Source organism: Cupressus sempervirens, chromosome 5, assembly GCF_028749045.1.
Source record: "Cupressus sempervirens isolate cs-2001-9-10 chromosome 5, ASM2874904v1, whole genome shotgun sequence".
Classification (NCBI taxonomy): Eukaryota; Viridiplantae; Streptophyta; class Pinopsida; order Cupressales; family Cupressaceae; genus Cupressus; species Cupressus sempervirens.
Genome location: NC_143122.1, coordinates 781,124,115 through 781,138,760, shown reverse-complemented (window position 1 = coordinate 781,138,760; position 14,646 = coordinate 781,124,115).

Genomic DNA, 14,646 nt, shown 5'->3' with positions numbered 1-14,646 from the left:
AGGCATTCCTTCAAGCAGTTCGCATGCACCTCCCTCCCAATTCCATCTTGAACCGCAACACTAGCTTCCTATTCAGCTGATACAGTCACCTTTGCATAATTTGGTGCATTTTAGCAACCCAAAATTTATCCTCAAAGCCCGCGTAACTCCTGTATGACGGAGGGCCATTTTAAGCAGTTTTATGCTTATCATAGTTGTAGGATGGTTTAAATATCACACACTAAGTTTCATTCTAATATTAAAAGTATTAAATAATAAAAGTTCACTTATTTCCCAAACTTAATTTTCTCCTTAGTCCGTGATGTTGAAGGTGGCCAGTGCTTATCAACTCACTTCTCTTCATGACCTTTTTTTAGGAAGCTCATATAAGGAAGAGAACCAAGTACTTGATCGCGTTCCAATGGTTGTGGTAGGAGTTGTTCATTTGATACCCACACTTAATTATTTAATATCCATATTTATTATCTTAAAGTCTGACTTTTTTGACAATATTGTACCACTAATTGTGACTTTAAAATTGTTAATACAATAATAACTAACCTAAGTGAATGAAATGTATCCTTAATTATAAAAAGCAACCAATGATATGATGCCACATCAACTGAGCAAGAATGTTGCATAACTATTGGTCTTACTTTTTATTTGGGTTGTTTTGGACAACTTGGCTAAAAATGCGCTAATGTGGCATTATAATTGATGATGTAGGCTTGAAACCTTAGTTATACAACTTGCCAAATAAGCGACTATAAACAAAATTGGAATTTTAAAAAAAACATTCCACATAAGATTTTGATAAACACGAAGTCAAGGTGCTCAAGTAATAGCCCCTCTCTCATAGAAGCTTTGCTTGGATCCACGGATATGCTTCAGCTGATCCGTGATAATACATCATCGCTGTGCATTTCTTGTGCGTGTGATCTCTCGTGAATGCTTCTAAGTATATTCTGATTGTGAACATGCATTCTGTGTTTTACTAGCTCTACTTTCCAAACCGTGTGCTTTGAATATATGTTCATACATCTTGTTTACATGAAATATCCTCATGGAGGCAGCGCAACTCCTCTATGACATTCATTTTTACAAACAGTCCCATGGTTGCCATAGTTCCAATTCAACAGTAATTAACTCACTCCTCACATTCCATGGTATGACACACGATATGCATTTTGTCAAACACTTGTAGCACAACCTTCATCTTCATATTGTTCGAACTATTATAGGTTTACATACTTATTTGCAACTTCCTCACATTAAGAGGCAGCTAAGGCACAGAAAGAGACGTGTACTAGCATGGAGAGTACCGCAGGTATCTTCTTCAAAACACTATCTTGAGGCAACTTATGCCATGTTACTCCTCTGGCATTCCGCATGTGCTTTAGTTTTGCGCAAACCAATACGAAAACATTGGTCATTACATATATCCTTAACAATATTCCAAGCCTTGTCAGTGAATGCTATAAATTAAATAAGTTTTCCAACCTCATTATCCACGCGACATGTTATAATCATGCAATCCATGAGATAGCATTGGTTTGATCAGCAGATTTCATCAGATTTGAGATTCTCATTTCTTCTAGGCACTTTGTAAGATGATCTGCAGGCCATTCCACAAGATAAATCTTTCATTGATGATCTCACAATTTAACATATCTAAGGAGTATTTGATCAAAATATCTAATTATATCGTTGACGCTCCCACAGTTGACTGAGACGTCCGTCATTTTCCTAATATGGCACCGGCGGATGGATTGCTCCGAATAAGCAATAAGTTGGATTTATGAGCCATGCCTCTGCAATTTTGGCACCACGTAAACTTGTTTTTGACTCAAGAAGATAGAATTTTCACAATCTATCAGACACAAGAAACAAGGTAAAAGAATTGAAGCTAGGTCAGCCATCTACATTCAGACCTCTAAATGGAGCAATCCCTCTCAGACGTAGAACTGGGAGAGGAACTGAGACATAGCCCCTTCTGATATAAGGTCGCGGGTGGATTTTGAAATAGATAAAAATCCAAGCGGAAGAAGGAGAGCAAAGGCATTTATTCTTAGATGAATGCGTAAACTGGTTTAGAAATTCCACCCGTGTTGTTGGTAGCACCAATAAACGCTTCGAGAAGAATATGTATGCAACATGTGGAATCACAGACAAAAAAGGTGGGCGGAATTCCTTAACTGGAAAATCAAATAAACCACTAGTTAAAACAGCGAGGACCAATCAAAATAGCGAGGGCTAATCACAAATTTGGAAGCCATAACAAGAACATTAAAACGAGGACCAATCAAAAATGAGGAAGAGATAGCAAGAAGATTAATTAGTACAATATAATTATCATAGACCATAGCTTAGGAAAATTGCAGGGCATCGATGAATTGCTGAAAAGCAGTGTGAGAGTATAAGCCTATGCCTATGTCTAGATGTGACTCAAAACGGATAGATCTTATAGAAGAATTACCAGGTCACGTTTTCATTGTACGGAAGAAGCTAAACAGTTTCGATCAGTTGCAATGTGTCAGTTGGAGCTTGGGGTGGAGTTTGGAGTGCATTCCCACTTCTTTGTTGAATTGAAGTTTGTAAGAAATAATGTTATTCACTGTTTGAATATCTCAACTTTGTCTTATAAAAATTATGAAATTTTTGAATGAAAATTTCAAATCACTAGTAGCTTATAAGTTGATAAGTTGTATGCTTATAATTAAGGTTTCAAGTATCTGTCATTATTATGATGCTATATCAGTATTTTTTCTATCAAGTTGTATAAAACAACCCTAATAAAAAGTGAACCCTAATAAAAAGTGAGAGCAATGGTTGTACAAATATGATACACATATTTACACAACTCATGCAGTATCACATCATTGATTACTTCATACAACTAAAGGAACGTTTCATTCAATTATGAGTAGTCATCATTGTACCAACAACTTTGAGTTCACATCCATTGGTGCAATGTTGTCAAAGGAATTGGACAATAACTCAATAAGTATGGATACTAAATTAATAAATATAAGTATCAAATCAACAATTTCTATAACAACCATTGAAAGCAGTTAATTACCAAGCCTCACAAACATTGAAAGCCATTAATTACCAAGGCCTCTCCTTTTAAGTTGGTTTGGTTCATGAAATTGTAGAAATCAGTATTTCTATAAATCTTGATTTAGCCAAATCAAGGTCTTGCAAATCTTCATTCCTATTTTTTGTGATTTTACTTGTAGTATTTGTTTCACTCCAAAGATAAGTGGAAAGATACATTTTATGTGTAAGCTTGGTGTTGAAAGCAAACTGTAAAAACTTGTCCAATAAATTTTTTTACACTGCATAATGAAGTTTTGATTTTCTATTCTTTATTGCTAATGAGAAGTCTGATAACCCAATTCCTTCATCTTCTATCAATCAAATGGACCTAAGTGATGCTTTCTAGTTTAGAAATCTTTCCTCTTTGTACTTCTTCTCTGATTACACAATTTTATTTTATTTTTCCTTGGATAAGTAAATCTAATAACAAATATTCAAAAGGATATCTTTGTGTTGAAATACTTAGTGCATCCAGAGAAAATTCTTGTGTTCTGCTCGAATAATATTCACAATATCATGGTGTATAGATTGTATCATATATGTTGTAATTCATAAATGTTTCTTAAAACGACTGCAAAAAAGTCATTTTTCTGATAAATTTCATTCAATATTTATAAATTTGTAATCACAACTAACCATGAACTAGAAACATGGAGTCTATGTTCCTTATTTGTAAACCTACGCAATCGATTTGCAGCCAGCGTTGTTTGTAAGAACATGTACTTAAAGAGAATCAGGTTTCAGAATGTGATCAAGCATAATAATCATTTGAGTCGGCTTAAATATCATATACTAAAGCTCTAATTCTTAAGAAAAAGTGTTAAATAGTCAAAGTTGACTTATATTTCTAAGCTTAATTTCTTCTTTAGTAAGTGATATTTAAGAGTGACACAAAAACTTTAACACCTGCCCAGATTACAAAGAGTACCTATACAAGTTTTTTTCATTTAACAAAAAAAATCAATAAGTGATTAAAGGAAGCTATGTAAATAACAAACTTAAGTATCAACACAATCAAATCACACAGTTATTGCTAAAATTATTTCCTCTTTAAGATCTTTAATGGAGGTATTTCATTTAAATACATATATTTTTCATTCGACATTTTTTGTTAATCTTTTCTACTTTCTTCTCCTTGTAAGGAAGGAAGAAAGATGTTCAGAGATCCCACTCAGTGAAATATGACATCCGAAAAAAAAATGTTATTAAAATATTTGGCAAAGAATAAATATAGTACTGTGAGACCGAAAAACCTCAAATGAGAACGAAAATTAGTTTCTAAGTGAACGAAATGAAACTATTCAATACTATCTACACAGCGCAAAATAGCTCACCAAAAATAGCAAAATTGATAACTTGATTCGAACGTAGACAATTTAAAATTTAAGCTTTCAAAATCTTGGTATCAGGAGTACACAAATATGCCAACTAATTATTACATGACTCATCAATCCTAATCCATCAACCATTTCAATGAACTTGTTAAACCCATTTCAACTTCATTGAAACATACGTCAAGCTCATGTATAGGATCATCTAAAAACTGATCAACCTTACCTAAAGATCACCCAACTGTATCTGCGCACACATCAATTGCTAAATCAACCCTCCCTATGCATTTAATTGTTGCGCCCATTACCAGAGCTTTTTTCTCGCACAGATTCAGATTAGATTTGTACTCATCCAATCTAATTAGACATATGGCCATTTTTATTACGGTTCCTCGCTTGCCATTCAGCGCCTCATCGAGAATACTCTTCACAATGCTCCCCTCGGCCCTCAAAAGTTTGGAAAATAGAAAGAAACCAAAATGGAAAAGAGATCAATCAACTATCATACATCTTACCAAGTTAAGAAAATTCATAAATTGTACGAATGAGAAATCGGCGTAATTAATGTAGTATTGATTTGGTACTCACCAATTGTCGTGAACTTCGTGGTCTCATAAAGAGCCCATTTCCATTCCTCAATCTTTTTCCAGGGAAATCATCCATTTCTGTGATGCTCTGAAAATGCTTCTGCATAGACTCCTTTTCCATTAACAATCAATCGGAGGTCAGCAGGCTTAACATGGTAGAATATAGGAATGATTTGAGTTTTAGTGTGCCTGAGCATATATACCAGCTCCTCTAAGCACCAGACGGATTGGGCATAGTTATGGGAGAAAATAGCAATATGAAGAGAAGGACTTCTGATAGCATTTTGTATTCCTAATGGTATGCACTGGCCGGGGAGAAGTGTGTGTGCATCAAGGAAAGGGCGTAATCCAACGACATTAAGAGTACAGTAAATTGTGCTGGCGATTGAATGTTTCACGTCGGGGCCACAATGATTAATAAATCTATCACATGGATCTCTATTTGTCATCCTTGCAGCTGTAAAGTGCCTAGTGCATATACAAAATTTAGAGTCCTAAAAATAAACTTTGAACAGATGGTTTACGAAGCATGATAAAAAGAATCACCTTATCAAATGGATGTGCTCTTCTTCTCCTCTTTAGATCGTTGAAGAGCAGAGTTGACTTATAAATACGTAAATGATAGAAGAGAGGGTTGAGATTTTATTAGAATCGACGACTAAGACTGAATAGGATGATTTACATTGAGGGTTGTGTTAAATGGTTAAACAGATTGATTGAGAGTATTCTTTGAATAGATGGGTAAGATATAAAATTGGTTTGACATTGAATGGAAGTACTTAGGCTTAATATATAAGAATACAGTGCATCTTATTAATGGAATTAGATGAAGATTTGACATTTTAATATTTAAATAATAATTATTAGATGAGATTGTTGGAAGTAAGTAAAATTAAAAAATACGGTTGGTTTAATTAATTTGATAATAGAAAAATATTGACACATTATTTCAAATAAACATAATTTAGCTAAGAATTATGTTTAACATTTTATAAATGTTATTATAGATTTAGGATATTGTCAAAGTGTCAAAGTCATATTAAAATTATATACTAAATGTGTTAGGTGATGGTTGATTCTAGGTGTTTTGTATCAATTTCTATTTAAAATCACATTATAATTAAAAGAGCAATTTTTTCATATCAAAGATACTTGATTTACATCTGTATTTGAAAGAATAAATTTAGTTCATTTATAAAATTTAAAATCAAACATTAAGAAAATAAAAAATAATCAAACATTTAGTTTAAAATCTAAGTATCGTTTTGAATACAGTATAAAACTATCAAATAACAATATTTACTTCATAATTGAAGAATCACCTTAATGAATGAATGAATGTGTTCTTGAATATGAATGGCTGGTAATATTTAATTACAATGGATGATTAGGATTGAATGGTATGAGTTAGGTCAAGCTTAGAAGGTATTATTATAAGCTAAAAGGATGGATTCTTGAGATCTAGTGACGAAAGATATAAAGATTCTTGTTTGAATAGAGGAATAAGATATAAAATTGATTTGATTTCTAATTAGATTGCTTAAGCTTGCTAAGCTTTTCTGAATTATTGGAAGAATGATATTTTCCCTTTTTTCATTTAAATATAACATAATTTGTCTTATTGGTGGAATTGAAGCAAAATTTGACATTTTAGATCAATTAATCAAATAAAATATTTGACTAATTATTACAAAGTGTTGTATGAAAATATTATAATAAAATAATATGACTCATTTGGTTTATTTGATGATGGAGGAATATTGAATGGAAATTTTTTTAAGTAAACATAATTTATCTACTTAGTTAGCATTGAAATTATTTATATAAATATTAAGTTAGGGTGATGATATTGTTAGTGTAAAAAGTTATATTGAAATTCTATAATTCAATATGTTACAATATTGTCAACTTTAGATCTCAATTGTGGGGCTAGCTGGCTGGCAACTTGCCTCTACCTACTTCGGTTATGTGTGGTGACTTCAATATGGTTGAGCTGGCCTCTAACAAAGATGAAATTTTTCCTTTTTGCTGAATAGCTAGGGAAAGGGAAGCCTTGACTAACATGCATTTTAAATTCGGCCTTTTTGATCGCAAAACTGTCTGCCACCAACATAGTGGGGTTTGGCACACTTGGTCCAACTTTTGAGCTAGCTCTAACTGCATTTTAAAACATCTCAATCATGCCATGATTACTGCACAATATTTTTTCTCCTTTTTTGAGGATCAAGATTTACCTGCCATTCCCTTTCCAAATGCAATGTTATTAGACCACTATTCCATTTATTTTTCTATTTCATGGCACACAACTATCTTGCGAGTTGTCAGGACTCAATTTTTCCTCAATATGCCAATGCTAATGCATGCTTCCACTATTGCTCATATCCTATGTGTTTAGAATTTGAAGCCACTTCTGCATTCTTAGACATGATGGATTCAGTGGTGGAATGATGCTATTACTCGAACCACTCACTTTCTGTGCATCTATGGGTGGTAGTTGGCAATTTTCTAATGTCGGTCTTATGAATCCACTACCACTGCTCTCAAGAAAGCTTCTAAGGCTCTCACCCTTAACCCCTCTGATGTTTATTTGCAAATTCAACTTGCCAAACTGTGCCATGACAGATAGGTTGTGGATAATTATGCTACTCGAGGCCCAACCAATTTGTATGATTTTAAGAAGGAATTGGATTTCTCAAATAACAAGTTGAGAAGAAGGATACCAATTCAAATAAGTCTATGCTTCAATTTGAGGTACTTGAAGTTATAAACAACTTTTTTGGAGGCAAGAATTCCTCAAGAGTTTGAGGATTCAGGTTTATAAAATAATTGGATCTGAGCTTCAATAAGTTGTATGGAACCATTCTAGGGAATTTATTTGACCTGCACAGCATCTCGAAACTGCAATTAGATGATAATATGTTTATTGAGCAAATTCCTGCAGAAGTTGGAAACCGTGCTTCTAGCTATTTCCTGTAAGTTGCACATTTCCTTTCTCAAGCACACTTTCTGTTTAAGATCTAAACCTCTCTTTATGGAGTGGATGTCTTAGTGTAAGAATGTGAACTCACCAAGTTAATCTATATGATGTCATAAGCATATTGGAATTCCTTTTTATCTTCCCAATACATAATATTGGTATACCCATAGTATAATATAATGCATCCAAGCAATATTTGTCATATGAAGTGACTGAAATGTAGAAAAGGCTATTCAATTCTAGGAAGGCTTAAATATCATACATGAAGCTTCATTTTTAAATTAAAAATGTTAAAAAGTCAAACCTGACTTATATTTTCCAAGCTCAAATTTTCTGTTAGTATGTAATGTTTCAAGTTATCCTTACATCATACTTTTACATTGATGCATCTTAAGGACTGAATAGCCACTTTGCTTACCTTAAATATGGTGCATCTCCTTTCCATCTATTCTTATGTATCTCATTAAGATCCTTGTGGCTTTTTGAGTGTTTTTTAAAGCCTACGAAAGGTTAAGCATAGGTTTCATTGTTAAAGCTACTCTACTAAACACTGTACGAGTGTCATACAATCATCTGGATGGACCTATACCAGTCAAACTAACAAAACTAAAGCACCTTGCAATCTTGAACTTATTGAACAACAATCTGACATGGATTTTATCCACAACACTAGAGAACGTTACAAATTTAATTGGAGTTATTGTATCTTACATTAGATTGGAAGGTAGGAAACCAATGAAATGTGCGTTTCAAAGCTCGGATAAGACATTATTTGAGGGAAATGCAGACTTAAATGGATCGAGTCTCAATAAAATCTCTCAAATGGTTGTAGATAAAGCTCTTGCTCTTGATCCAAATGCAAGAGGTAGGACTATTGGTGGGTTTCCTGTAGTAGTTGCAAGCAAACACAACAAACTTTTACCAAGTGTTTCAATGATTATTGCAATATCTGTAGTTGCAGTCATTGCATGTGGAGTACTGCTATGAAAATTTTGAATCTTAGGTCTAGAAATGAGGTCAACTCAATCTTTATCAGTCTCCAAATTGAAGTCTTTTCCAGATCTTCTAGTAGTGAAATGCAAATTCAGATCTATGGTTAGAGTAGTGTTTGGGATTGATAGATCTGGAACCATATAATTTGAATAAACAGTTATATGCAGAAACAATAGAAGAAAACACAAAGAACACATATAATATAGATTTAATGTGGTTCGCCCAAAATCTGGGCTACATCCACCTACACAGGCTTCAACCTTTCTATTATCCAAGAAAAAATGTTTACCAATGTTACAATGCATTATGCATCTCAGCCACTTATAACAACATTTTAGGGCAACCTCTAAAATCAACCATTTTAGGGTTTTTACAATTTTGATTTTATGTTACTGGAAAAAGCATTAAAAAATTTCACTGCCCCTCACCTCCTATAACTACCGCGAGAAGGCGCCACAGCATCAACCCCCACTACATGGTCAGTCGCCACAATATCAACAAAGAATGCATAAACATTGCTCGTTGTTTACTAAACAATCATTGTAAAATTGGAAAAGGAACCTTTCGATTAGGAACCTTCAAAATCGATCTTGTTTATCTTATGAACAGTGACAACTATTTGTCAATAGTAGGAGAGACTACAATTGATTTCTATCAGATTGCAACCTTCCTCTGTATTTTTGAGAGGAGCAACTCCCTCTTATGATGTGAATATTTTGTATTTTTGTGCACTTTTCGATCTAAAAGTATGAAAGGATAAAACATAAAGCTAAATAAATAGATGAAAGAAACTCAAACACTAGACATATGAATAGTATATAAGATTCCGAAAGGATTATAGTACTCAAAGGGAGTTTGAACACATACATGTATGGATGGTGAAAGCAGTATGGCGGATCCCAACATGCCAAGTGATAAGCTATACAAGCACATCCAAACCAAGATACTAAGAGATGGATGCATTTCTCCGCACCAAATTAAGTCATATCCATGAATGGATTAAGGAATCATTGATTTAACATATGATAAACAAAGGACCATAATTCAGAAGCACTATTTGCACATACGAACAAATGCACTCTTCATTATCTTTTGAGAATATACAAACTCAAAAACCTTGACACATAATATGAAAATATAATTTATTGAGAGTTCTTCTAAATATTTTAGCAGAGTGCTCCCCTTTGCTAAAAGGTGTCTCTCCCTTTACATTATAAATAGCCTTGTATTTATAGGCTTCAGGGATAACTATCTCCTCTCTGAGTTAATGACTAACTCCCTTCTATACATTTTGGGAGAGATAAATTAAATTTGATAAAATTAACCAAGATAGCTTGAGACTCAAACATTTTAAAAGGAATATAAAATGATTGATATTGATGATAGCCTTTGGATCTTCTCCTTACTTTCTAGATAAGGATCTACCCTAGCTTTGTGTTAGAATATATTCACTATAATTGAGACTAATGACCATCCTTCCTTTCATCAACATTTCGTTTTCTCGAACATGTGCTTTGTGCCCAAATTTAACATTACCCTTCACATGGATTTGTACCACTTCAAATATTTGGTAAAATCTTATGCACATTAAATGTGCTTCATCACTTTATTAGATCTGAGAGAAGATCTCCTTGACCAACAAGTCATGTCTTGATCATTCTTCCATAGAGGCAATCACCTTTACGGAACGCTTTTATGCCTTAATCGAATGCTGGTATCTCACTCTGAACTTCCATCCGAACCTAATAATTTATAACTTAAATGTGAATTCTTGATAAAGAAAACATCATCGCACCTCATGAAGTGGTGTCTTTTGAAGGAATTCACCCATATTTGTTTGAAATTTCATCAACTTGAATGAACACATAGGCTGCAGTTGTTGCCTTTCATAAAGAATAATAATTAAGACATAACCTTGTTTATGTTCTCATGACATTTTGCATAATATTGATGACAGTAATGAGATTTAATTTCTGACAAAAAACCTTTCTCCTTAGCCGTTCATCATACAAGCCAATGAACTCATATATCTTCCCTCTAGTGACTTGCTTGAACCAAAAAAATGGTTAGTTGCCACATTGATCATTCAATTATCTGATGTAGATGGAAACGTTGGTCTCACTGTAATCAATCAAATTTATTTGAAAGTCTTGAATGCCTGGATAGTGTGTGCACATACTTCCACTTCATTCTAACAAAACGCATATTCTTGTGCCTGTCTATTCATCGTTACCAATTAGATGACATCATTGGGAGTAATTTGGTAAAATTGCATCATAATTCACCAAGGGAAAGTATGATATGTCTCTGCTCATGGAAAAGGAGATTTACATCTGCCGCTTGTATTTTCCCCTCATAAGATGATGTTTCTCATGTTTCAAAGCCTCCATTAATGTCCACCTGAAGGATATCCACAACCCATAACTCATTTGACGTGCCAATAACATCTTCGTTGTCCATTATGGTGAAGTTTGAGACTCCCAACTCTTCCGACGACGTTGTGCCTCTTTCAATAACATCAAGTTCCATGAGATCAAACAGTTCACTGTTATGTTTTTGCCGTTTCAAACATTTGGATTTATGTCTATCGATATTTGGACGAAGTCACTCGATGACTTCCGTTTCCGGTTAATGGCATATCCATATTTGATGAATCATATTTCACACATGTTTGCAAACTTGTGCATGCTTGTCTAACATGACATATCCATATCAACTATCCTTCTTTGATTCCATTGGCATATCCGCATTCATCATTTTGTGGAATACTTATCACGTTTCAATGGCATTCCTTCAAGCAGTTCGCATGCACCTCCCTCCCAATTCCATCTTGAACCGCAACACTAGCTTCCTATTCAGTTGATACAGTCACCTTTGCATAATTTGGTGCATTTCAGGAACCCAAAATTTATCCTCAAAGCCCGCGTAAATCCTCTATGACAGAGGGGCACTTTAAGCAGTTCTATGCTTATCATAGTTGTAGGATGGTTTAAATATCACACACTAAGTTTCATTCTAATATTAAAAGTATTAAATAATAAAAGTTGACTTATTTCCCAAACTTAATTTTCTCCTTAGTCTGTGATGCTGAAGGTAGCCAGTGCTTATCAACTCACTTCTCTTCATGACCTTTTTTTATGAAGCTCATATAAGGAAGAGAACCAAGTACTTGATCGCGTTCCAATGGTTGTGGTAGGAGTTGTTCATTTGATACCCACACTTAATGATTTAATATCCATATTTATTATCTTAAAGTCCGACTTTTTTGACAATATTGTACCACTAATTGTGACTTTAAAATTGTTAATACAATAATAACTAACCTAAGTGAATGAAATGTATCCTTAATTATAAAAAGAAACCAATGATATGATGCCACATCAACTGAGCAAGAATGTTGCATGACTATTGGTCCTACTTTTTATTTGGGTTGTTTTGGACAACTTGGCAAAAAATGTGCTAATGTGGCATTATAATTGATGATGTAGGCTTGAAACCTTAGTTATACAACTTGCCAAATAAGCAACTTTAAACAAAATTGGAATTTAAAAAAAAAAAATTCCACGTAAGATTTTGATAAACACGAAGTCAAGGTGCTCAAGTAATAGCCCCTCTCTCATAGAAGCTTTGTTTGGATCCACGGATATGCTTCATCTGATCCGTGATAATACAGCATCGCCATGCATTTCTTGTGCGTGTGATCTCTCGTGATTGCTTCTAAGTATATTCTGATTGTGAATATGCATTCTGTGTTTTTCGAGCTCTACTTTGCAAACCATGTTCTTTGAATATATGTTCATACATGTTTACATGAAATATCCTCATGGAGACAGCGCAGCTCCTCTATGACATTCATTGTTACAAATAGTCCCATGGTTGCCATAGTTCCAATTCAATAGTAATTAAATCACTCCTCACATTCCATGGTATGACACACGATATGCATTTTGTCAAACACTTGTAGCACAACCTTCATCTTCATATTGTTCAAACTATTACAGGTTTACATACTTATCTGCAACTTCCTCACATTAAGAGGTGGCTAAGGCATAGGAAGAGACGGGTACTAGCGTGGAGAGTACCGCAGGTATCTTCTTCAAAACACTATCTTGAGGCAACTTATGCCATGTTACTCCTCTGCATTCCGCATGTGCTTTAGTTTTGCGCAAACCAATAGGAAAACATTGGCCATTACATATATCCTTAACAATATTCCAAGCCTTGTCATTGAATGCTATAAACTAAATAATTTTTCCAACCTCATTATCCACGCGACATGTTATAATCATGCAATCCATGAGATGGCATTGGTTTGATCAGCGGATTTCATTAAATTTGAGATTCTCATTTCTTCTAGGCACTTTGTAAGATGATCTGCAGGCCATTCCACAAGATAAATTTTTCATTGATGATCTCACAATTTAACATATCTAAGGAGTATTTGATCAAAATATCTAATTATATCATTGACGCTCCCACAGTTGACTGAGACGTTCGTCATTTTCCTAATATGGCACCGGCGGATGGATTGCTCCGAATAAGCAATAAATTGGATTTCTGAGCGATGCCTCTGCAATTTTGGTACCACATAAAGTTGTTTTTGACTCAAGAAGATAGAATTTTCACAAATTATTGGACACAGGAAACAAGGTAAAAGAATTGAAGCTAGGTCAGCCATCTACATTCAGACCTCAAAATGGAGCAATCCCTCTCAGACATAGACCTGGGAGAGGAACTGAGACATAGCCCCTTCTGATATAAGGTCGCGGGTGGATTTTGAAATAGATTAAAATCCAAGTGGAAGAAGGAGATCAAAGGCATTTATTCTTAGAGGAATGCGTAAACTGGTTTAGAAATTCCACCCGTGTTGTTGGTAGCACCAATAAACGCTTCGAGAAGAATATGTATGCAACATGTGGAATCACAGATAAAATAGGTGGGCGGAATTCCTTAACTGGAAAATCAAATAAACCACTAGTTAAAACAGCGAGGACCAATCAAAATAACGAGGGCTAATCACAAATTTGGAAGCCATAGCAAGAACATTAAAATGAGGACCAATCACAAATGAGGAAGAGATAGCAAGAAGATTAATTAGTACAATATAATTATCATAGACCATAGCTTAGGAAAATTGCAGGGCATCGATGAATTGTTGAAAAGCAGTGTGAGAGTATAAGTCTATGCCTATGTCTAAATGTGACTCAAAATGGATAGATCTTATAGAAGAATTACTAGGTCACGTTTTCATTGTACGGAAGAAGCTAAACAGTTTCGATCAGTTGCAATGTGTCAGTTGGAGCTTGGGGTGGAGTTTGGAGTGCATTGCCACTTCTTTGTTGAATTGAAGTTTGTAAGAAATAATGTTATTCACTGTTTGAATATCTCAACTTTGTCTTATTAAAATTATGAAAATTTTGAATGAAAATTTCAAATCACTATTAGCTTATAACTTGATAAGTTGTATGCTTATAATTAACGTTTCAAGTATCTGCCATTATTATGATGCTCTATCAGTATTTTTTTTGTCATGTTGTCTAAAACTACCCTAATAAAAAGTGAGAGCAACGGTTGTACAAATATGATACACATATTTACACAACTCATGCAGTATCACATCATTGATTACTTCATACAACTAAAGGAATGTTTCATTCAATTATGAGTAGTCATCATTGTA